This window comes from Leopardus geoffroyi, chromosome C1 (assembly GCF_018350155.1).
Source record: "Leopardus geoffroyi isolate Oge1 chromosome C1, O.geoffroyi_Oge1_pat1.0, whole genome shotgun sequence".
Lineage (NCBI taxonomy): Eukaryota > Metazoa > Chordata > Mammalia > Carnivora > Felidae > Leopardus > Leopardus geoffroyi.
The window spans coordinates 40,629,540-40,655,028 of record NC_059328.1 but is presented as its reverse complement, the minus strand read 5'-3'; the positions used below and the strand labels follow the sequence as shown (position 1 = coordinate 40,655,028).

Genomic DNA, 25,489 nt, shown 5'->3' with positions numbered 1-25,489 from the left:
TTATACTCCTTGACTTACTTATTTTCACATTACCTTGAGACAGCCAGAGCCTGTATCCCCATTTTATAGATGTGAGAACTGAGAAAAGAGAATGAGCAACTTACTGGTTTATGGAGATTAATGAGTGTGGAGGGATCTGTAAAAATTGTCTAGTCTGTATGGCCACAAATTAAGCAGTCTTTTCCACATTTTTGTCTTAGGGTCACCTACTGTGTGTTTAAATACATTTAGCAATGGAAATGCTTGTTAATTTTAAGGCATTAATTCATTTGTTCAGTAACTCTGTCTAAAGTTTTATAAATATAAACATTTTATATACCAACCACATGCAAAAAAAGAGGTATCAGTTGCATGTGTTTCTTTTTCCTTATTTTGAGTTGCCACCTATAAGCTGCATTCCTTTTTTCTTTTTTCTATTTATCTTTTCAAAATTTAATTATTTTTAATATTTATTTATTCTTGAGAGATAGAGAGAGAGACAGAGAGACAGAGAGGTCATGAGCAGGGGAGGGGCAGAGAGAAAGGGAGACTCCCAAGCTGGCTCTGCAGTATTAGCAAAGATGCTGATGCGGTCCTTGAATTTACCAACTGTGAGATCATGACCTGAGCCAAAATCAAGCATCACACCCTTAACCAACTGAGCCACCCAGGTGCACCCCCACTACAAGATTTTATTTAAATTTAAGTTAGTTAACATATAATGTAGTGTTGCTTTCAGAAACATTCCTTTGACCTCACTTTCCTTTTACAGATGGAGCTTACAAGGTAAATGTATTTTCTCCCTTAATAATTCTTCAACTATTAAAAACAGTACTGTTTTTACTCCATTTTTTCAGGCTAAACATCTTTAGTTCATTTAACCATTGCACAAAGTTGTATGGAAATTAAAATACATATTGTATGGGGATAATGTATAAAGTATGGGGACTATAGTTAACAATGCTGTATTTATATTTGAAATTTGCCAAGAGAGTAGCTCTTAAAAAGTTGTCATCACAAGAAAAAGACTAACTATGTTGTGCTAATCATTTTGCAGTATACATAATAGCAAATCATTATGTTACATACCTTCAACTAATATATCAATTAATATCATAATAAAACTGAAAAATGCATACTATAGATGATAGTTGTTGTTGTATTTTCTGAGGCCTCACTTTCAGATACTTTTCCATTTTAGAAGCATGGTTAATTTTAGGAGGTCATTTTGCTTGTACAATGTGACACTCAAATTAGTGTCCACTTTGGGTTGAGAGATCACAGTTGATCTTTCCTCTTCCTTGATTGAGCCATGTCATTCCTATTAGTGTAATCTGTATTAATTTCTGGAACCACTTTTTAATGATGTTTCATCAGAGTCTCACAGTGAGGTGTTGATTGGTATTACTTCCTACCCTCTGCTTATTCTCTCTATTTTTGTAAACCAGTTATTTCACAGTTTCTCAACAGGCCTGTCTTTCTGTTAAACTGTGAGTTCTTTAAAGACAGGCATGATTTCTTCTTGTTTTTATATTATACTTGCTGTTTGGCAATAGTAAGCATTAATTACATATTTGTTGAATGTGGAATAAGGGGATGAGCACTGGCCTAATACTAAAACTTTTAGGTTAAAAATATCTTGCCCTGTCCCTCTTCTTTTAGTTGCAGTATTTTCTTGCAAAATACTTCCTTTTCTACAGTCCCAGTTCCTATAAGCTTGAATTTCTGATTAGTTCAGACCATTTCTAAGGCCAACTTGTTTGCCATCTTAGTAGTCTGAAGTCTAGAGAAAGCAATAGGAAGATTTATGGCATTGCTAGTTATTACCTCTCTGTCAACCAACTAATCTCTTGTAAAAACTTAGTGCATTTTGGTATTTTTGTACTTTTGAGCTCATCCTCTTCCCTCTACTGCTCTCCCTCCCTCCCCTTTAGTCATTTATGCCATTAGAGGATATTAGACTATCCTATTAACAGGTTTGGTTTGGAAAGTCCTTTATACACTTGGTAAATAGGTTCTAGTTTGGTGAGGTCCAAAGAGACAGCCATAGTTTATTTAACTCTTTGTCCACAAATACAAAGATTTAGGTTAATCCAAGGATATGTGATAACCCTAGAAAAACAGAGCAAATTGCGTAGCTTTCATTTCTTGGCTTGGTCATTACAGTAATTCAAACCCTATATAGACTAGCATCAACAAGAAATTCTCCAGGATTCTTAGGCATGTAGAAAACTTGAAAGTTTTGTCTGTTTGTTTTTCCTAATTGGAAAATTCCTAATCTTTTGCCCCTTAAGTGTTCTGTTGTGGAAATACCAACCCTCAATCAGATAGCCTCCTAATAATTATTTTCTCTTCCTCTAGTCTTTTTCAATTTTAGCTGATTCTTCATAGTTCTTCTTGTTCTATTTGCATTTGTTTCCACATTTGTTTATTCCCTCAGTAAATATTTTCTACTCTAATTCAGGCACTGTATTCAAGCCTAGATATAGAATGGAGAAGAAAACAAGCATGGTATTTGTCTTCATAGAACTTACAGTCTAGGGGTGCCTGGCTGACCCTCAGATTGGATCATGATCTCACAGTTGTGGGATTGAGCCCCACGTCAGGTTCTGTGCTAACAACACAGAATTCTCTCTCTCTCTTCCTCTGCTCCTCTCCTACTTGTACTTGCTATCTCTCTCTCTCTCTCTTTCTCTCTCTCAACAACAACAAAAGCACTTACAGTCTAGTAATCTATATAGATGTAACTGATTTATAAGGAATAATTTGCAACTTAATGACGAGTGATCTCTCAAAAAATGTATAAATACAATCATGCCACTCCTGTGATGGAAAAAAATTTCGGGGTGCCTGGGTGGCTAAGTTGGTTAAGCATCCAGCTTTGGTTTAGGTCATGATCTTTGTGAGTTTGAGCCCCACATTGGGCTGTGTGCAGACAGCTCAGAGCCTGGAGCCTGCTTTAGATTCTGTGTCTCCTTCTCTCTCTGCCCCTCCCTCCCTCGTGCTCTCTCTCTTTCTCTCTCTCTCAAAAATAAATAAGTATAAAAAAAAGAAAAAATTTCATAAAAACCCATATGATCATATCAACAGATACAGAAAAAACATTTAACAAAATTCAATGTCCATTTGAAAAAAAAAAACAAAACTCCAAAATTAGAAATAAAAGTAGACTCCTCAACCTGATAAAGGACATTTATTTAAATCCTACACCTAACATACCTAATGATGACAGATTGAATCTTTTCACCCTAAAGTTGAGAATAAGGCAGGGATGTTCACTCGTACCACTTCTGTTCAACATTGTCATTCAAAGCCTCATTTTCATTCAAAAATGACAGGATAATCAAGTAGCCCCCAAGAATCTACAAAAAAAGCTACTAGAAATAATAATTGAATTTAGCATAGTCACATGACACAAAGATACATGATACATATGTGTTGATATACATATACAAAAATCAATTATATTTCTTTACACTGCAGTGAACAATTTGGAAAGAAAATTTTTAAAAGTACTTTTTACAATACCATTTTTAAAAAGGGATAAATTTAGCAAAATATACTCAAGGCCTTACACTGAAAAGCATGAAATATTGCTGAGAAAAAGAACTAAATAAATGGAGAGATATATCATGTTCATGAATTATAAATATCATATTCATGAATTATAAGACTCAAATTGTTAAAATGTCATTTTCCTCACATTGATCTGTAAAATCTGTGTAATTACAATAAAAATTCCAGTTTTTTTAATAAAAAAGATATTGATGAGTTAATTCTAATATTTATATTAAAATGCAAATGGTGTAAATGGTTAAAAGAATTTTGAAAAAGAAGAAACTTGGATGGCTCCATGCCACATCATTTTAAGACTGATTTTAAGATAGTAAATGTGACAGTGTAGTATCAGCAAAGAAAGACAAATAGGTCATCGGGATAGAATAGAGAGTCCAGAAATAGACCTCACGTTTACCTGCTCAGTATTTTACAACTTGCCAAGTTAATTCAACTCTGTAAATCTTCTCAACAAATGCAGTTGGCACTGTTGGATATCTGAAATGCCAAAACAACAACAACAACAACAACAACAACAACAACAACAACAACAGGAGGAAGCAACAGTAAAACAGCAGCATCTTAGCCCTTACACCACCTACTAAAATTAGCCCCAAATAATTCACAAACCTAAGTGTAAGAGCTGAAACTATAGAATTTGAAAAAGAAAATTTTGAGTTTGGGTTAGGCAGAGTTTGTCCATTTCTTCCCCAAATAGGAAACAAAAAGTACAGACTTTAAAACTATAAAAGAAAATTTGAAATATGAGTGGATAAACAACTGTGGTACAACCATGTAATGAAATACTTCCTAGCCACCAAGAACCATAAAATACCTAGGAATAAACCCAACCAAAGATGTAAAAGATCTGTATGCTGAAAACTATAGAAAACTTATGAAGGAAATTGAAGAAGACACAAAGAAATGGAAAAACATTACATGCTCATGGGTTGAAAGAATAAATATTGTTAAAATGTCAATACTACCCAAAGCAATCTACACATTCAGTGCAGTCCCAATCAAAATTGCACGGGCATTCTTCTCAAAGCTAGAACAAACAATCCTAAAATTTGTATGGAACTACAAAAGACCCTGAATAGCCAAAGTAATATTGAAAAAGAAAACAAAAGTGGGAGGCCTCACAATCCCAGACTTTAGCCTCTACTACAAAGCTGTAATCATCAAGACAGTATGGTACTGGCACAACAACAGACACATAGACCAATGGAATAGAATAGAGAACACAGAATTGGACCCACAAATGTATGGCCAACTAATCTTTGACATAGCAGGAAAGAATATCCAATGGAAAAAAGACCGTCTCTTTAGCAAATGGTGCTGGGAGAACTGGACAGCAACATGCAGAAGGATGAAACTAGACCACTTTCCTATACCATACACAAAAATAAACTCAAAATGGATGAAAGCTTAATGTGAGACAGGACCATCAAAACCCTAGAGGAGAAAGCAGGCAACAGCCTCTTTGACCTCAGCCGCAGCAGTTTCTTGCTCGACACATCCCCAAAGACAAGGGAATTAAAAGCAAAAATGAACTATTGGGACCTCATCAAGATAAAAACTTCTCCACTGCAAAGGAAACAGTCAACAAAACTGAAAGGCAACTGATGGAATGGGAAAAGATATTTGCAAATGACATATCTGATAAAGGGTTAGTATCCAAAATCTGTAATGAACTTACCAAACTCAACACCCAAGAAACAAATAATCCAGTGAAGAAATGGGCAGAAGACATGAATAGACATTTTTCCAAAGAAGACATCCAGATGGCCAACAGACACATGAAAAGATGCTCAACATCATCATCAGAGAAATACAAATCAAAATCACACAGATACCACCTCACACCGGTCAGAGTGGCTAAAATGAACAAATCAGGAAACAACAGATGCTGGCAAGGATGTGGAGAAACAGGAACCCTTTTGCACTGTTGGTGGGAATGTAAACTGGTACAGCCACTTTGGAAAACTGTGGAGGTTCATCAAAGAACTAAAAATGGAACTATCCTAGGACCCAGCAATAACACTACTAGGAATTTATCCAAAGGATACAGGAGTGCTGATTCATAGGGGCACTTGCACCCCAATGTTTATAGCAGCACTTTCAACAGTAGCCAAATTATGGAAAGAGCCTAAATGTCCATCAACTGATGAATGGATAAAGAAGATACGATTTATATATACAATGGAATACTACTTGGCAATGAGAAAGAATGAAATCCTGCCATTGGCAGCAATGTGGATGGAACTGGAAGGTATTATGCTAAGTGAAATAAGTCAGAGAAAGACAGGTATCATGTTTTCACTCATATGTGGAACTTGAGAAACTTAACAGAAGACCATGGGGAAAGGAAGGAGAAAAAAATAGTTACAAAAGAGAGAGAGGGAGGCAAACCATGAAAGACTCTAAAATACAGAGAACAAACTGAGGGTTGATTGGGGGAGGGCAGGAGAGAGGGGGAAAATGGGTAATGGCATTGAGGAGGACACTTGTTGGGATGAGCACTGGGTGTTGTATGTAAGTAATGAATCACAGGAATCTACCCCCAAAACCAAGAGCACACTGTACACACTGTAGGTTAGCCAATTTGACAATAAATTCTATTAAAAAAAAAAAAAAAGAAAAATACTTCCTCGCAATAACAAGTGACAAACTACCAATGCAGGTAACAGTGAATGAATCTCAAAATATTATGCTAAGTGAAAGGAACCAGGCCAAAAGGAATCTATATAATTTCATTTATATAATGTCCTGGAAAGGCAAAACTAGTGAATGAAATCAGATCAGTGGTTGCCAGGAGTTAGGGATAGGGGAGGTAATGACCACAAATGGGGGAAATATGGGTGAACTTTCATGGTCATGGAAAAGTTCTTTATTTTGATTGAAGTGGTTGTTTCACAAGAGTATACATTTGCCAAATCTCATTTCTTCAAACTGCACCCTTTTAGGATAAGTTCAAGCTCATTGGTTTAGCATATATGTACACCCTTTTCTCTCTGATCTTATCCTACCTCTCTAGCCCTACAGCTTTCTTTTCCTTAGAAGCACCCATTTCTCATTTCATTGGTTGCCTACTATGTATGTGCCAGGTGCTCTTCTAGTCTCTTAAGGATAGGTGTGGAATTAAAATGTTTTAAGCTCTTAATGTAAGCAGCTTCAGAGATTAATAAAATACAGTCTCAAGAGGACAAATTAAGCAGTTGGGTAGTATGACAGAAAGGTACCTTTAGGCAAAAGTCTTTGTTAAGTTAAACTAGAATGAAGTATCCATGTTGTTTGCCACAAAACATGGAGAGCCCATAGCAACATGGAGCTGGTTACCAACATGCTTGAAAACTAAGCCATTTCTTCTGTTCCTCCATCCCTCTCATTCTCAGACTGTACAAGTTGCTGAACTTCAAAGGAGTCTTTCTAATTTTGTGTGCATAAAAGTCACCTACAGAGTGAGTTGGGGGGCTAATTAAATGTAAGTCCTGGGCTGAATCCCATAGATTTAGATTCTAATTCTGTAATGGAGTAGAGACTGCAAATCTGCATTTTAAAAAAACAAACAACATAGGTGATTCTGATGAAATTGATTCAAGAACTACATCTTGAAAAACAGAGTCTATTTCACAGATTACTGTCTTATGCATCACCTTTTCCATTTTCAGCATAGGCAGTGTATACTTTCATTTACTATTTCTTGTCTTGTTATTTTAATATCCGGTGCCAATAGGTTTTCATCTTTTCTGTTTGCCATTCAATTCTTTGCTAGATTTTCTTGCTTAAAATCTGTAACAAGTTCCCCTTGGTAATCAATATACATGGTTACCATCTTGGTACTTAGAAGAAAGCCTTTCAATAGATATTAATTGCTTTGTTTGCCCTTTCTTTCTTTTTTAAATTTACTGATTATTTTTAGGAGAGAGAGAGTAGGGAAGAGGCCGAGAAGGGGAGAGGGAGAGGGAGAGGGAGAGGGAGAGGGAGAGGGAGAGGGAGAGAGAGAGAGAGAGAGAGAGAGAGAGAGAAAGAGAAAGAGAAAGAGAAAGAGAAAGAGAGACAATATATCTGAAGTAAGTTCTGTGCGGTCAGCAGAGAGCCTAATGCAGGGCTCAAACTCACGAACTGTCAGATCATGCCCTGAACTGAAGATTCAGTTACTGAACTTAACCAACTCAGCCCTCCAGGTGCCTCCACACTTTCTTTCTTGAGTCCTGGCATAGAAATTGCCTCCCTCTGTTTATAAATATCTCATGTCCAGTCCATTCCTGTTCCAGTATTCACTGTAGAAAATATATGAAATAGACAAAATATGAAAAAAGTAAAATGGTCAGCTGTTCTACTTTTAACTGCAGTTAACATTTTGCTGCATTTATTTCCATTTTCATTCTACATCTGTTGTATAAATTTATATTTTGCAGACTTGAGATAGACTCTATTTAATGCTTTATAATTTGCTATTTACTTAAAAAAAATATTTTCTGTGAGAGCACAAGCAGGGGAGGGGCAGAGAGATGGGGGCAGAGGATCCAAAGCGGGCTGTGTGCTGACAGGGTGACAGCAGCGAGCCAGATGTGGGGCTCGAGATCATGACCTGAGCTGAAGTTGGACCTTAACCAACCATGCCACTCAGGCACCCCATAATCTGTTTTTTTCACTTGTATTATATCATGATCATTTTCTGTATTTTAAAATATTTGGGGCACCTAGGTGACTCAGTCAGTTAAGCGTCTGACTCTTGATTTTGACTCAGGTTATGATCTCATGGTCCTGGGATTGAGCCCCCATGTCAGGCTCTATGCTGGGCATGGAGCCTGCTTAAGATTCTCTCCCTCTCTTCCTCTCTCCCTCTCCCCTGATTGTGCACATTCACTCTCTCAAAAAGAAAATACTCTTGAAGTACATAGTTTTTAAAATCCATACTATGATTTAGTGGATCATTTCCCTTTTGCTGGTTATTTTGAGCTCCCCTCCCTTCTTGATCTTTCACTATAATATTCTGCAGTGAACTTTGTTGAACCTCAATGATTATTTTTCTTAATATAGATGCCTAGTGGTGTAATTCTGCATGAGAGGGCACACCCATTTTTTTAGTTTTTGGCATATTCTACCAAATTACTCTTCAGTGAAGTCTTATTATTTTAAATTGCCATCTATAGTATACTAATTTATACTCTTGCCAACAGTTTGTGATATTTAAAAAAACAAAAACCAGAAAAACCTCAAAGACCTAAACATAAGAGCTCAAACTTGAAAAATCTTATAACAAAATATAAGGGAAAAGCTTCATGTCATTGGGTTTGGCAATGATTTCTTGTATATGGTACCAAAAGCATAGGAACAAAAGAAAAAAAGTAAGTGAACTGGACTTCATCAAAATTAAAAACTTTTGTGCATCAAAGATTCTATTCACAGAATAAAAAGGCAACCTACAGACTGGTAGAAAATACCTGCAAATCATATATCTGATAAGGGATTAGTATCCAGAATATATAAAAAACTCCTGCAACTTCCCCACAAAAAAAAATCCAAAGAATCCAATTAAAATTGTTCCCGCCACAAAAAAGAAATAATTGTGACGTGATAGAGTTGTTACAACGGTAATCAAATTGCAATATAGAAGTGTGTCAAATCAACATATATACATACACCTTAAAATTATACAATGTTATATATCAATTATATCTCAATAAAAAATAAGTTGTTTAAAAATTGGGCAGAGGACTTGAGTAGATATTTCTCCCAAGAAAATATATAGATGGCCAAGCACATGAAAATATGATGAACATCATGAATTATGAGGAAAATGCAAATCAAATCCAAAATGAGATACCACTTCACACCCATCAAGATTACTATCATCTAAACAACAGGAAGTGTTAAGATTTGGTGAGGATCTGGAGAAATTGGAATACTTGTTCATTGCTGGTAGGGGTATAAAATTGTGCAGCTACTGGGGAAACAATGTGGTGCTCCTTGAAAAATTAAACCTAGAATTCTCATGTAATCCACCAATCCTACTTCTTGAGTATATACCCAAAAGTATTGAAAGTAAGTACATTTACAGAAAAATAGAACAAAAAGTAGAAACATTCCAAGAAGCTATCAGCTGAAAATGGATAAGCAAAATGTGGTGTATACATATATATATGTATATATACACACAATAGAATATTATTCAGCCTGAAAAAGGAATGAAATTCTGCAGTATGCTACAACATGGATGACAGTTGAAGACATTATGCTAAATGAAATAAGCCAGACACAAAAGGACAAATATGTATTATTCCCCTTATAGAAGGTACTGATGATAGTCAAATTGTAGCATGTAGATTAGTGGTTACCAGGAGCTGGGGGAGGTGGGAATAAGGAGGTATTGTTTAATGGGTACAGAGTTACAGTGTGGGGTGATGAGTAAGTTCTGGAGATGGATAGGAATGATGGTTACACAATGTGAAAGTACTTAATGCCATTGAACTGCACACCTTAAAATGGTTAGAGTGGTGCATTTTATGGTATGAATATATTTCCACAATAAAAAAAAGAAACAAAGTGCTTTGCCAGTTTGGCAATAGATGATATCTTTTGTTTTCAATTCACTTTTCTTTTACTCTAACTAATGAGTTAATACTTCACTAGGTTTAGTGGTTCTCTTACATGTGAGATTATGTTTCTATTGACTTAAAAACTTTATAAGAACTTTTTATATAAATGAGATTATCCTTTTATTCATTATCTGTTTTGAAGATATTTTCCCAATTTACATTTTTATTTTGTGCTTTTGGGGATAAGGAAGATTTTTATTTTGACAATATGTATTGGACTTTTTTTTCATAGTTTTTCCCTTTATGTTTGTAATTGGGAAGCCCTTTCCATCCTGACTTAATATTCAGTTTTTGTATTCTTCAGAGTGCTAAACTTAATGCTTTACACAGAGTAGATGTGACATTGATATGAGATTTTAGATCTTAAAACAATTTTGTTATATGAATGGCAAGCACAGAGTGTTTTTATTTGGGCAAAGGACCTACAATACGAGAAGCAAAGAGGTAAATAGAAAATAGCCACTAATGAAAATTATTTGATAATCTTTATTGACCAGTATGCTTCATAAATGACCCGAACCTTTGCTCCCTAAAAAGTTATTTTGTTTATTTTTTTAAAGGTTACTCATTTTTGAGAGAGAGAGTGAGCATGAGCAGGGGAGGGGCAGAGAGAGATGGGGATAGAGGATCTGCAGTGGGCTCTGCGCTGACAGCAGCAAGCTTGATGCAGGGCTCGAACTCATGAACCATGAGATTGTGACCTGAGCTCAAGTTGGATGTTCCACCAACTGAGCCACCCAGGCGCTCCCCTCTAAAAAGTTATTTTCAATACTTTCTTACCTATTAAATATAATCTTTAGGTTTCTTTCAACTTTCAGGGGAACATTGATGTTTGGGGAAAAAAATGACTTAAGACTTTTAATTTCACAGACACAAATATTAGCTTTTAGAGTAGTCTGATAGAGTGTATGTATGCATTGTTGGGTGTAATCTCAAGTTCTTGTAGGACCCAGTGACGCACTGTAAATAACCATGTAAAAATGAGTAGTATTTTCTGGAATCCTTTTGTCTCAGAACCTCTAAATATCCATATATTTATGATTCTTTTGATAACTATAGGTGTTATGTTAGTGATCTTTTTAAATTTAAATTTAAATTTATATGTTTGAGCAGCAGGTTATGCAAGAGCTGCACCTTTGAACCTGTGAGGTCAGAATCTGTGGTATAGAGGGAGAAACAATGCAGCATTGCCTTGTAGTCTTTGCTGTTAAAGTCTTACTTGTTCTTGGATAAGTCATACTTCAGAGTGGTTTTACACAGCCTCTGAGATGGGTTCTTTCCAACCTTAAAAGTCTAATATACTTCTTCTGATACAGAATCTTAATCTGGTTTTTCTCAAAAGAATAGCTGTCATAGTTAAAACAAGTATTTGTAGGGACTGGTAGGTTATAATGTTCGAAATAAGGAAATGATTGGGAGCACTAAAGTATTTCTGACTTGCAAAAATGTTAATGGGACAAAGGGTGGAAAATTCAGTTTTGAGGATTGTACTTGGGGGAAAAATCCATGCGATATTTATTGTACATTTTGTTTCTTCTAGATTATAGGTTTGATTTCTTTATTGTTTCTACTGAGATAGGCTATCATTTTTCTTTTGGGGGCAGTTTTAACTTTTTGGCGCCAACTTGTGCTGGCATTTTTTAAATTAAAAAATGGCAGCAGCTGGCATTACAGGCATCATTAATATGAAATGTATTCATAGGTTTTTTAAAATTAATGTGGAATTTGAGACCCAGAGAGGGCTTATAATTTGCCTTAATGATAGTTACCCAGTGACAGAACTGGGGTAATGCTTCTCATCCTAGTGATTATAACATTGCAACAATGTGCCTAATTCCATATGGAAGTTATTAATACAGTCCCAGTATCCAACTTTCACTACACATTTTCCTCTGTGAAAGGAAATAATTGGAATGTATTAATAGTCATTTGTTTTATATTGATAGAATCCTTTTTCTTCTCCTCGTATTTAGTTGCCTTTACAAATATAAAGGTTTAATACTACATATTCCTTCCAAATGAACTTGAAAGAAGGTAATAAATTCTATACACAGTGTATTTGTTAAAACTTGGGTATTTGAAGGAAGATAAAAACTGTATAAAATGTCTGTTAGGCATTTAAATGGCAGATAAAGAAAGTGTTTATAAATCTGTTTTCAGTATATTGTAGTGTATCAGTCTAAAGGAGCTTTCTGTTTAGAGTAATTGCTGATGAAGGTTTGAAGTAGTCTTTTTTTCTTTCCTTTTTCTTTTTAGCTTTCTTGTCATTAAAAATTGGAAAGTTCTAAAGAAATGTTGCTGTCGGAGCGCCTGGGTGGCTCGGTTGGTTAAGCATCCGACTTCAGCTCAGGTCATGATTTCACGGTCTGTGAGTTCAAGCCCCGCGTCGGGCGTTGTGCTGACGGCTCAGAGCCTGGAGCCTGTTTCAGATTCTGTGTCTCCCTCTCTCTCTGCCCCTCCCCTGTTCACGCTCTGTCTCTCTCTGTCTCAAAAATAAATAAACGTTAAAAAAGAAATTTTAAAAAAATAAATGTTGCTGTTAAAACAAAAAAAAGCAAAGGCAGAGCAATGTTTGTAATATCCTTATTAATGCATAGAATAAATTGTTAGATGAACTACTTTATGGTTCATGTTAATATAAAACCACATAAATATAAAACATAATTTACAATGTAAAGGTAGGCATTATCATGTAAAATAGAATCAGTGTGTCTAACAATAGCTGACTATACTTTCATGAGCTACATCTCTGATGGTTAGTTTTTCTTTTTTTGTTGATTTACTTTTTTTTAAGTTTATTTATTTAGTGAGAGAGAGCACAAGCAGGGGAGGAGCAGAGAGAGAGGGAGAATCCCTAGGAGGCTCCACACTGTCAGTGTGGAGCCCTGTATGGGGTTTGATCCTATGAACCATGAGATCATGATATGACCTGAGCTCAGATCAAGAGTCGGACACTCAACCAACTGAGCCACCCAGGTACCCCTGATTGGTTAGTTTTTCTGAAACTGTTTCAAACTTCGGAAAACATTGGGATTTTTGTTGGCAATAACTTCAAGAAATAAAAATTATAAGAATTTCTATTTTTGCCCCTAGAAGAATAATTGGTGTGGGCCTGCTGAAAACACCTATAAAACTGGACAAAATATATGAAATAACTGTCTTTAGGTATTGGACAACAGGCAACGTAATAGGTCTATGATCGCTGAGAAAAGGGAAACAAATAAGGTGAGCTCTATAGTTCCCTCTGATTTCTGCCTTGGAGAAGTTTCCTAGACGATTATTTACAGAAAGGGAACCCAAGCAGAACCTGACAGTCTTGTTGACATGAAAAGAAGAGCTGGGAGATCCATGGTGCTGAGATGACTGGAATGTTTTGGGCAGAATACGAGAGAAAAGAGAGCTATGTAGAGAAAACTCCAGAAATCTGGATTGTGCTGCCCTCAAATCTTTGGCTGAATAGTAATCTGAATATCACAGGCTGAGTTGAACAATTCCTGGGGTTAGGAGACTATTAAATTCCTTCCTGCCAGAGGAAAGAGACTCTGTTGAACATACAGTTAGTAGAGTCTCCAGAGGAATATTTTCTATATTAGTATAGACATTTTAACAATGTTCTTCCAATCCATGAGAATGGAATGCTTTTCCATTTCTTTGTGTCCTCTCCAATTTCTTTCATAAGTGTTCTCTACTTTTCAGAGTACAGATCTTTTATCTCTTCAGTTATATTTATTTCTAGGTGTCTTACTGTTTTTGGTGCAATTGCAAATGGGATAATTTCTTTCTCTGCTACTTCGTTATGGGTGTATAGAAATAAAACAGGTTTTTGCACAATGATTTTATATCCTATGACTTTGAACTCCTGTATTAGTTCTGGCAATTTTTTGTGGAGTCTTTCAGGTTTTCTACACATGGTATCATGCCATTTGCAAATAAAGTTTGACTTCTTCCTTGCTAATTTATATGCCCTTTATTTATTTTGTTGTCTGATTGCTGAGCCTAGGACTTTCAGATTGTGTTGAACACCAGGGGTGAGAGCGGACATCCTTGTCTTGTTCCTGACTGTAGGGGAAAGGTTCTCAGTTTTTCCCCATTGGGGATGATAATTAGCTATGGGTCTTTCATATATTGCCTTTGTGATGTTGAAGTATATTCCATCTATCCCTACTTTGTTGAGGGTTTTTATCAAAAATGGATGCTGTGTTTTGTCAAATGCTTTTTCTGCATCTGTGGACAGGATCATATGGTTCTTATCCTTTCTTTTATTAATGTGTATCACATTGAATGATTTGTGAATATTGAACCAGCTCTACATCCCAGGAATAAATCCCATTTGATCATGATGGATAGTTCTTTTAATGTACCGTTGAATTCAGTTTGCTAGTATTTTGTTGAATTCAATTTGCTAGTATTTTATTGAGAATATTTGCATCCATGTTCATTAGGGATGTTGGTTTGTAATTCTCCTTTTTAGTGGGGTCTTTGCCTGATATTGGAATCAGGGTAATGCTGGCTTTGTAGAATGAGTTTTGAAGTTTTCCTTCTGTTTCTGTTTTTTGGAACAGTTTGGGAAGAATAGGTATTAACTCTTTAAATGTCTGGTAGAATTCCCCTGGTAGAAACCGTCTGGCCCAGGACTCTTGTTTGCTGGGTGATTTTTGATTACTGATTCAATTTCTTTGCTGGTTATGGACCTGTTTAAATTTTCTATTTCTTCCTGTTTCAGTTTTGGTAGTGTGTGAGTTTCTAGGAATTTGTCCATTTCTTCCAAATTGCCCAGTTTGTTGGCATATAATTTTTCATAGTATTGTCTTACAATTGTATTTCTCTGGTATTGGTTGTGATCTCTTTATGATAAGGCTGACTAGGGGTTTGTTAATTCTTTGAAAGAACCAGCTATTAGTTTTGTTTCTAAATTGTTTATATCTGCTCTATAATTTCCCTTTTTCTGCTGGCTTTAGGGTTTATTTGCTGTTACTTTATTAGCTCCTTTAGTATAAGGTTAGATTGAGTATTTGGGACCTTTCTTGCTTCTCGAAATAGGCCTGAATTGCAATATACTTCCTTCTCAGCACTGCCTTTGCTGCACCCCAAAGGTCTGGACTATTGTGTTTTCATTTTCATTTGCTTCCATTTATTTTTTAATTTCTTCTTTAATTTCCTGCTTAATCCATTCATTCTTTAGTAGGCTGTTCTTTGACCTCCATGTATTTGAGGGCTTTCCAAATTTTTTCTTGTGGTTGACTTGAAGTTTTATAGCATTGTGATCTGAAAACATGCATGGTATGATAATTGATCTTTTAGTACTAGCTGAGGACTGATTTGTGACCCAGTAGATGATCTATTCTGGAGAATGTTCTATGTGCACTTGAAAAGAATGTGTATTCTGCTGCTTTAGAATTGAATGTTCTGAATATATGTTAAATCTATCCAGTCCAGTGTGTCATTCAACATCATTGTTTCCTTGTTGAGGGTTTTCTGCTTAGATGATCTGTCCATTGTTGTAAGTGGGGTGTTAAAGTCCCCTACTATTATGATATTATTATCAATGAGTTTCTTTATGTTTGTTATTAATTCATTTATACATTTGGGTTCTTCCAAGTTGGGGCCATAAATATTCATAATTGTTAGAATCGTCTTGATTCTAACACCTTAATTGTGATATAATGTCTGTATTCATCTTTTGTTACAGTCTTTGTTTTAAAATCTAGTTTGTCTAAGTATGGCTACTCTGGTTTTCTTTTGATGTCCATTCAATCTGCAGCTGTCTTTAGGTCTAATAAATGAGTCTCTCCTAGGCAGCTTATAGATGGATCTTGTTATTTTTTTTTTAATTTTTTTTAACGTTTATTTATTTTTGAGACAGAGAGAGACAGAGCATGAACGGGGGAGGGGCAGAGAGAGAGGGAGACACAGAATTGGAAGCAGGCTCCAGGCTCCGAGCCATCAGCCCAGAGCCCGACGCGGGGCTCGAACTCACGGACCGTGAGATTGTGACCTGAGCTGAGGTCGGACGCTTAACCAACTGAGCCACCCAGGCGCCCCTCTTGTTATTTTTTTTAAAATCCATTCTGATACCCTACATCTTTTGATTGGAGCACTTAGTTCATTTATATTCAGAGTGATTATTGAAAGTTAGGAATTTAGTGCCATTGTGTTACCTATAGAGTTGGTGTTTCTGGTGATGCTCTCTGGTCCTTTCTAGTTTTTCTGCTTTTGGTCATGGTTTTTGTTTTCTTGTTTTTTTGTTTTTGTTTTTTTTTTTTCCACTCAAAATGTCCCCCTTAAAATTTCTTGCAGGGCTGGGTTAGTAGTCACAGACTGCTTTAGTTTTTGTTTTTCTGTGAAACTCTTTGTCCTTCTATTCTGAATGACAGCATTGCTGGATAGACTATTCTTGGCTGCATATTTTTCCAATTTAACATGGTGAATATATCCTGCCACTCATTTCTGGCCTGCCAATTTTCTATGGACAGATCTGCTGCAAACCTGATTTGTCTTCCCTTATAATAAGGAGTTTTTTTCCTTAGTGCTTTCAAGATTCTTTCCTTGTTGGTGTATTTTGTGAATTTGACAATGATGTGTCTTGGCAATGGCCAGCTTTTGTTGAATTTAATGAGAGTTCTCTCTGCTTTTTGGATTTTGATCTCTGTGTCTTTCCTCAGATTAGGGAAGTTTTCAGCTATAATTTGTTCACATAAGCTTTCTGCCCCTTTTCTGTTTCTTCATCTTCTGGGTATTCCTATCATACAAATGTTATAACATTTTAATAAGTTGCTGAGGTCCCTGAGTTTACCTTTGTGATCTATTTTATTTCCCTCTTCTTTTCAGCTTCATTATTTTCTATAATTTTATCTTTTATGTCCCTAATTTGCTCCTCTGCCTCATCCATATTGGATGAGGTTTTTCCTCATCCATTGGAGGTTTTTGTGACCTCCATTTGGGTTTGCACCTCACTTACAGCTTTTTTTATTTCGGCCTGACTAGATTTTAGTTCTTTTATCTTTGCAGAAAAGAATTCTCTGGTGTCTTCTATGCTTTTTTTTTAAGCCCAGTTAGTATCCTTGTAATCATTGTTTTAAATTCCAGTTCAGACTCTTAGTTATATCTGTATTGATTAAATCCCTAGCCATCATTTCTTTCTTTCTTTCTTTCTTTCTTTCTTTCTTTCTTTCTTTCTTTCTTTCTTTCTTGAGGTGAATTCATCCATCGTGTCATTTTGGAGGAAGGAAAAATGTAATAAAAGGAAATAAAAGTTTAAAAAATTAGAAAAAATCAAATAAAGGAAGCTGGATCCTAGGTGTGTTTTGGTCTGCTTGTTAAGGGTAGCTTGATAGATAAAACAGACAAGAGAAAAGAAAAAAAAAGTAAATAGATAAGTAAATAAGTTCTCTTTCTGTATCCAAGAAAAAAAACAACAAGCAAAATAGAAGAAAAAAAAAAACAAAACAAAAAACCAAAGAACGAATGAACATACAAAAACAAAAACAAAAACAAAACCCTAAATGAATCAGGTTTTCCCTAGAGCTGAAACTTGCAGCACTTTATAATCAGTAGACTGAGTGCCTGGAAGGGATTTGTGCTAGTCTTCTGGGGGAGGTCTTCTGCTCTGATTCTCAGGTTTACTTGCCCTAGTGGAGTGCTAGGAGCAGGGCTTAGTGTAACTGCTCCATTCTCCACTTGGTGGCTCTGGTTAGCTCACTGGGGTTGATCAGTGTTGTGCTAATGGTGAAAGTGGCTTCACCCTGTTCTCTTAGTCTCCCCGATAGGGAAGTTTCTGGACTCATAGACTAGTGATCATTCACGCCTCCTGTGTCTCTAGTTCCGTCAGCTCCCTGCCTTCCCCCATCCATGTTCGAGCTGTGTGCCTGCCAGGCAGCACCTCTCTCCAGAGTTTTATCTCCAGAGGCAACTGTGTTTCACAACCCAACACTTCAGAGACCCCTATGGCTCAGCCTGTGGTGATCATCTGGGGAAGGGTCTCGCTTTGCTGTGGCTGGTACTGGCTTGTCCCAGAAAATGTTTGCATGACCATGTAGCAGCAGTGGCTCAGAGTTTAAGATAAATCCCAACACACAGCCAGCGCCTTTGTTTCTATTATAGGTGAGTGGGTAGCTCTATGGCACCTTCCGGGTCTTGCCTGTGGAGATCTGTATTGCCTCTACCATATGCGCTCCAAGCAGGGTAACCACTTCTCCCTGCCAGACCCAGGGGATCCTTAGTCTGTGCTGCCCACTCCCGGGCCTCCTCCCTGCTTTCTTGCCAGAGTGCTACTAGGCGCTAGCCTCGGAAACCAGACTCATTGTTCTGCTGTTTATAAAAAACTGGCAGTATTGAAACCCTCTGCTTCTCCCCACCTCCATCAGTTATTTTGGGGAACAGTTTTCTTGTGCAGTCCCCTGCACATGTTTTCACTCTTTTTCTCTAGGTACTTTGAGGGGGAGTGTTTTTGTTGTGCGAATGGAGGCTCTGCTCAGTCTCCCCCTCTTTGAAAAAATGGATCCCTCCTCTCTTTCATTCTATGGCTCTTCTCTCCCCCAGTTCACCTCTACAGACAGGTGTACCTGCCGCATTCTCTCCCTCAAATTATGCAGATTGTTCTGTTAATCCTCAGATCAATTTCCTAGTTGTTCAAAATGGTTTGATGTTGATCTAGCTGTGTTTCAGGTACAAGACAAGCCTGGGATCCCCTTACTACTCTGCCATCTTAACTCTTCCCTATATTCTTATAGTTTTATTTGATATTCTCATTTGATACTACAACCAAAACTGGTAAATGATCATTTCTTAAAGGCTAGTTGCAATGTAAAATCTGAAACCACATCAGCGAAATTGTGGTATTCTGTTATATGAAAATTCACTGGAATGTCTTTACTTTCACTGCATGATTTTCTAATACCATGAAATAGTCATTTGGAAAATATTGGTTCACTTAGTTATATAGATAAATGAAATATTGACAAATTGCATTATATGATATCAGTAAATCACTTTTTTTTTTAAAGTTTATTTATTTTGGGAGAGAAAGTGAGTATGCACGAGAGGGGCGCAGAGAGAGAGAGAGGGAGAGAATCTCAAGCAGGCTCCATCCACACTGTCAGCATGGAGCCTGGTGCGGGATTAGAACTCACAAACTGAGATTATGACCTGAGATGAGTAAGAGTTGGTTGCTTAACCAACTGAGCAACCCAGGTGCCCCAATAATTTGTTAATACCATCACTAATCTCACAGAAAAGTATTTTAAGTATGGGGAAGTTATCAAGCTCATAATAACATATACAAAGTTTTTAAAAATTTGGGATTTAGTTTGAAGCCTCAAATTTTATCATTGACCAAAAAATGTCAGATTTTTCCCTTGTGTTGACAGGCTTACTTTGTTCCTTTTTAAGAAAATGTCAAGTCTGAATAACATAAAGTAATATCATTTATTCAAGTAAAAATAGTGTTCTGTGAGAAATACAGTTCATCTCACATTATAAACAAGTCCTTTTCCTCAGAACAATGATTGTACTTTAATATATAACAGAAGTGCTTTATGGGTACTTCCAATTTCATCATACATAATATTAAATGCACTGAGATTTAATAAAGGTAACCATTTTTGTTACTTCATGGCTTTTTTTTTTTTTAATGCAAGTATTTGGTGGTTAAGCATATAAGGACTAGTAGTTCAGCTTAACACCACTACTTCGATTTGTGATAAAGTAGCAGGAATATTACTTAGCATTACTTTTGTACAATCAGTCTCAAGCAGTCCTAGGCATCTGTGAACTATACTTTTGAGAATCGCTGCTTTAGATCCACCCTAAAAAGCGTTGTGAAGGAGTCTAAAGAGGATCAGTCTGATACGCATTTAAATTAAGGGCCTGTCAGAATAAACTTCCATGCTCTTTAAAGGCAAATCAGTAAATGTAGATACTCATTAATGTAATTTTCATAATGAATGGCATTTAGTCAAAAATAGTAGACATGAGAAGTATCCAAGTATGACTCATAACTTAGAGAAAAATTTGAAAATAAAAATCCTTAAATGGCAAAAATAATAGAATTAACAGATGAAGATTTTAAAACAGCTGTTTTAACTATTCTTAAGAGTTTAAAGGAAATCAAGAACGCAATGAGGAAAGAAATGAAAAATACTGAAAATTGACTAAATGGAGATTCTAAAGTATAAGATCTACTAAGAAAGAATTTACTCAAAAGAATTAAGAGGTAGATGCTGTTGAAGAAAAGATCAATTAATTTGAAGACATAACAATAAAAGCAATGCAAAATGAAGTACACACAGCAAAACTACAGGAGTGAGGTGGTAGAATGCAGCCTGAGTGGGGACAAATTGAGTGGTCTAATGTATGTATGATTAGAGTTCCTGAACAAGAGGGACTAGTAGAAAGGGAAAAATGTTAAAAGAATAATAACACAAAACTACCCAAATTTCGTGAAAAATGTAAACTCACAGACAGGTGTAGGAAACTTAGTAACTCCAAGTAGGAGTAACTCACAGGAAGCCATATCAAGACAGATCATAATAAAATTGCTGAAAATCAGTAGTACAAGAAGTTCATCCAGCAACAGTCAGACTGGTCTGTCAAAATTAAGTGCAACTGGTGGAAACCTAGAGGCATTGACAATAGGGGTGCACAAGATTCAAGGGCTAGTCTTGATGCCCTGCAATGGTTACGAGAGCAACAAGAAAACAAAGCACATGCTGCCCAGCAGCTTCTGGAAATTCCTTATCCACAACGTCAAGGAGCTTGAAGTGCTGCTGATGTGCAACAAATCTTACTGTGCAGAGATTGCTCATAATGTCTCCTCCAAGAACTGCAAAGCCATCTTGGGAAGAGTAGCCCAGCTGTCTATCAGAGTCACCAATCCCAATGCCAGGCTGCACAGTGAAAAAAATGAATAGGCGGCTTTTGTGCACATCATATTTGTGTTAATAAAAGCATAAAACTGCAAAAAATATTAATCAGAGGTGAAGAAAAAAAGACACATTGTATATAGGAAAGAGATTTAAAAATAATGACTACAGACTTATTATCAGAAGCAATGCAAGCCAGGAGACAATCAGAGATATTTTTAAGTGTTGAAGGAATAAAATGTTAACTTAGAATACTACATCCAACAAAAATATCTTTCTAAAATGAAGACAAAATAAATATATTTTTCACAAACAAAAGCTGCAAGAAATGTTAATGGAAGTTCCTTAGGCTGAAAGAAAATTATAACAGAAAATTAGATTAATACAAATAAATGAAGAACACCAGAAATTGTAAATATGTGGGTACATACGAAAATTTTTTAATTTTTAATTTTTTTAAATGATTAAAAATATATTGTGGGGTTTATGAATTATGTAGAAGTAAAGGTATGTGGAAATATAAGTGTACTGTTGTAAGACAAGTCCTATATTATTTGAAGGCAGACTGTATTAAATTAAAAATGCATATTATAAACCCTAGAGCAATCACTAAAACAATGAAATACAGATAATAGTTATCAAGCCAAGGGTTAAAATAGAATGGAATATCTAAAAATAATAAATTCAAATGAAGATATAAATAGATGATAAAAAATAGGATGAATAGAAAACAAGACTGTATAGTAATTACAATTAATATAAATTAGCTTACATTCTTATTAGAAGGTAGAGATTGTGAGACTGGAAAAAAAAGGAAAACCAATGATATATGTACAAGTAAACCGCTTCATATATTTTTTAAAGTTTTTATTCATTTATTTTGAAAAGGAGAGATAGAGAATCCCAAGCATGCTCCAGGCTCAGCTTGGAGCCTGATGCAGGGCTCTGTCTCATGACTGCAAAATCAGTACTTGAGCTGTAATCAAAAGTCAGATGCTTAACTGATTGAGCCACCCGTGCACCCCAAAACCCACTTTAAATATAAAGCATAATATTGAAATATATATATGAAAACAGTATAAATATGAATATAAATATAAATATATGAACAGTATATATATGAAAACAATATATATATGTAAAAACAGTAATCAGTGTTATGTTAATAACATTGTTACTAAATTAATATTAAATGAAGTAGACTTCTGGGCAAGAAATATTATGAGGGCCAAATGGAGATATTTCATGATGAAAATGGGAACTCATCACAAAGACCAAAATATCATAAATGTGGACATGTCTAATAACAGAGTTTGAAAGCATATGAAACAAAACCTGATAGAACTGAAATGAGAAATGGACAAATCCACATTCATAGTTGGAGATGATAGCAGTCCTTTCTCATACTAATGTTCACAACAACAGACAGCAAATATGAACAACATATCAACCAGTTTGACCTATTTGGGACAGAGAGAGACAGAGCATGAACGGGGGAGGGGCAGAGAGAGAGGGAGACACAGAATCGGAAACAGGCTCCAGGCTCTGAGCCATCAGCCCAGAGCCTGACGCGGGGCTCGAACTCACGGACCGCGAGATCGTGACCTGGCTGAAGTCGGACGCTTAACCGACTGCGCCACCCAGGCGCCCCCAGTTTGACCTATTTGAAGTGTGTAAATTCCTCATAATTATAGCAGAATACATATTCTTTCATGTGCAGTTGGTACATTAAGGCAGAAAATATACTTAGCCATAAAACAAATCACTGAAAGTTTAAAGACCATGTGAACTGTGTTCTCCGAAAACAGTGGAATGAAAATAGAAATCAAAAGTCTAGAAAATCCTGATATATTTGGAAGTTAAACAACATATTTTTAAATCATGGGTCAAAGAAAGAATCACAAAGGAAATTAGAAAATATTTTTAACTAAATTAATATGGAAAAATGGCGTGTCAACAATTGTTAGATGCTGACAAAGTGGTATTGAGAGGGAAATTTATGGTTCAATTGCTTAATTACAAAAGAGTTCTAAAAACAATGACCAATTTCAACTAAGAAATAGTGTTCCACTAGTTCCATTTGCACCAAGAAGTGTTCTCTCCCCTCCTTCTACTTACAGGAACAGGATTTACATTCACTCCTAAAACAGCTAAATAAACCACCCAAAAGGCTTAGAAGGAGTACTATCAGGAATAGTGTCTGCTCACAAGCTATATTGGAAAATCTCATAATTTACGAGGCTTGGATAGAGTATTCAAGGCTTCAAGGTTTTTGCCTCAGTAATGGGGAATAATTAGCTTTAGATTATATACTGTTCACATGAAACCTACTGACATCTTAATATCAAGACCCAAGAGCTGTTTCTAAGTAACTTATCTGCATCCTAGACAAAGCCTAAGAATATTTATAGGAACAAAAAATATTCAGCACCCATTAAGGTAAAATCCACAAAATTCAAAATTGTCAGCAGGCCTGTGATTGCAGCATCAAGCCTGTGGCAGCGTTCAATAAACTGGGGCTAATGCAAGATGACATAATATATGGGAATGATGATATGAAAGAGACCATAAGAAGGCTTCCTGAGAACTTTACAACAACAGGATGTTTCACATTAAGAGAGCATTAAGAGAGCATGAAGCAGCAGATTGTGCCTAAAGAGCATTGGACAAAATGTGAAGAGTATAAATTCTACCTTGAACCGTATCTGAAATGAGTTATTTGGGAAGGAAAAGAGAGAGAAGAATGGGCAAAGAAATAATCATGGAGTTGATGTCTGTGGTTGTAACTGTCTTCCAAATATAATTTTTTAATGTTTATTTATTTTTGAGAGAGATACAGAGCATTAGTTGGGGGCGGGGACGGGGAGGAGTGGGGGCAGAGAGAGATGAAGACACAGAATCCAATGCAGGCTCCAGGCTCTGAGTTGTCAGCACAGACACTGACACAGGGCTCGAACCCGTGAACCATGAGATCATGACCTGAACCGAAGTCACACGCTCACCCAGCTAAGCCACCCGACTAATATTTGTCTTACAAATATTTTTTAAGAAGTTGGATAAACATGAAGCATACAATTAGAACCATTTGAGCTACAAATGTATTACTTTAAATGTCTATTGTAATTATAAAAATAAAAAGATACGAAAGATTTCAAATCATAAGTCATTGGAAATGTTAAAAATGATCCAAATTGAGTATCTGGAGATGAAGACCATGATGTCTGAGATGAAAAATTTACCAGATGGGATTAACAGATTAGACATTGAAGAAAAAGATTAATAAATTTGAGGGCATCATATTACAAACCAATTTGGAAAGGAGTTTGGCAGTTTCCTACAAACTTAAAAATATACTGACCATTCTTCATTTAGGTATTTACCCAAGAGAAAAAAAAGCATATGTCCTTCAAGACATGTACATTATTGTTCATGGCAATTTATTTCTAAAAGCACCAAACTGTAGAAAACCTCATATGCTCGTAAGCCAGTGGATGGGTAAACATTGTGGTATACCTATGCTTAGTAATAAAAGAAATGCACTATTGTTACACACAACAATGTGAGAGAAGCTCAGACTACTTTGACTGAAAGAAGCCAGATTTCAAAAGTATATATTCTGCAATTTCATTTATGTAAAATTCTAGATAATTCTCAATAAACCATTGTTACAGAAATCAAAATCCTCAATTCTCTGGGGATGAAGTTAGGATAGTGTAGACGAATTACCAAGTGGCATAAGAAAACTTTGCAGGGGTGATGGATAAATTTACAATCTTGATTATGATGGTAGTTTTACTTTTTGAATATATTTGTCAAAACTTGTGAGGTTGTAGATTTTAAATATATGCAGTTTATTTTATGTCAATCATAATAAAGCTGTTAAAGTTTTTTTTTTAAAGAGCAAATAAAATCCAAAGTAAGTATAGAAGGAAGCAAATTATATATGTGTATACACACACACAGGAATTAACAAAGCAGAAAATAGAAGAAGAATGAACAAAAAATAAAACTTCAAGCTGTTTTTTGAGCGATGAATAAAATTGATAATTTACTTGATACTGCGAATAAGAACAAAAGACGCACAAAGTTATTCATATTGGAAATGAAAGGAACCTGTAGACATTAAATAGGTTGTAAGGCAACCTGAAGAACAAATTTATGCCAGTAAATTAATGTTTGGCAGACTTTAAGAAGCTATAAAAATTATATTAAAGGGGGCCTGGGTGGCGCAGTCGGTTAAGCGTCCGACTTCAGCCAGGTCACGATCTCGCGGTCCGTGAGTTCGAGCCCCGCATCAGGCTCTGGGCTGATGGCTCAGAGCCTGGAGCCTGTTTCCGATTCTGTGTCTCCCTCTCTCTCTGCCCCTCCCCCGTTCATGCTCTGTCTCCCTCTGTCCCAAAAATAAATAAACATTGAAAAAAAATTATATTAAAGGTACAAATTATAGCTGACAGAAGAATGTTATAAAATCTGAATAGATGTACATCATTT

General features: G+C 35.9%; 1 protein-coding gene and 1 pseudogene across 3 annotated transcripts in view; both read left to right on the top strand.

Annotated features, from left to right (window-relative positions):
* The window catches only part of FAF1 (Fas associated factor 1), a 518,332-nt gene that overhangs the window by 178,486 nt on the left and 314,357 nt on the right, over positions 1 to 25,489 (top strand). The window lies entirely within an intron of this gene.
* Positions 22,682 to 23,833, top strand: LOC123597864 (annotated as a pseudogene).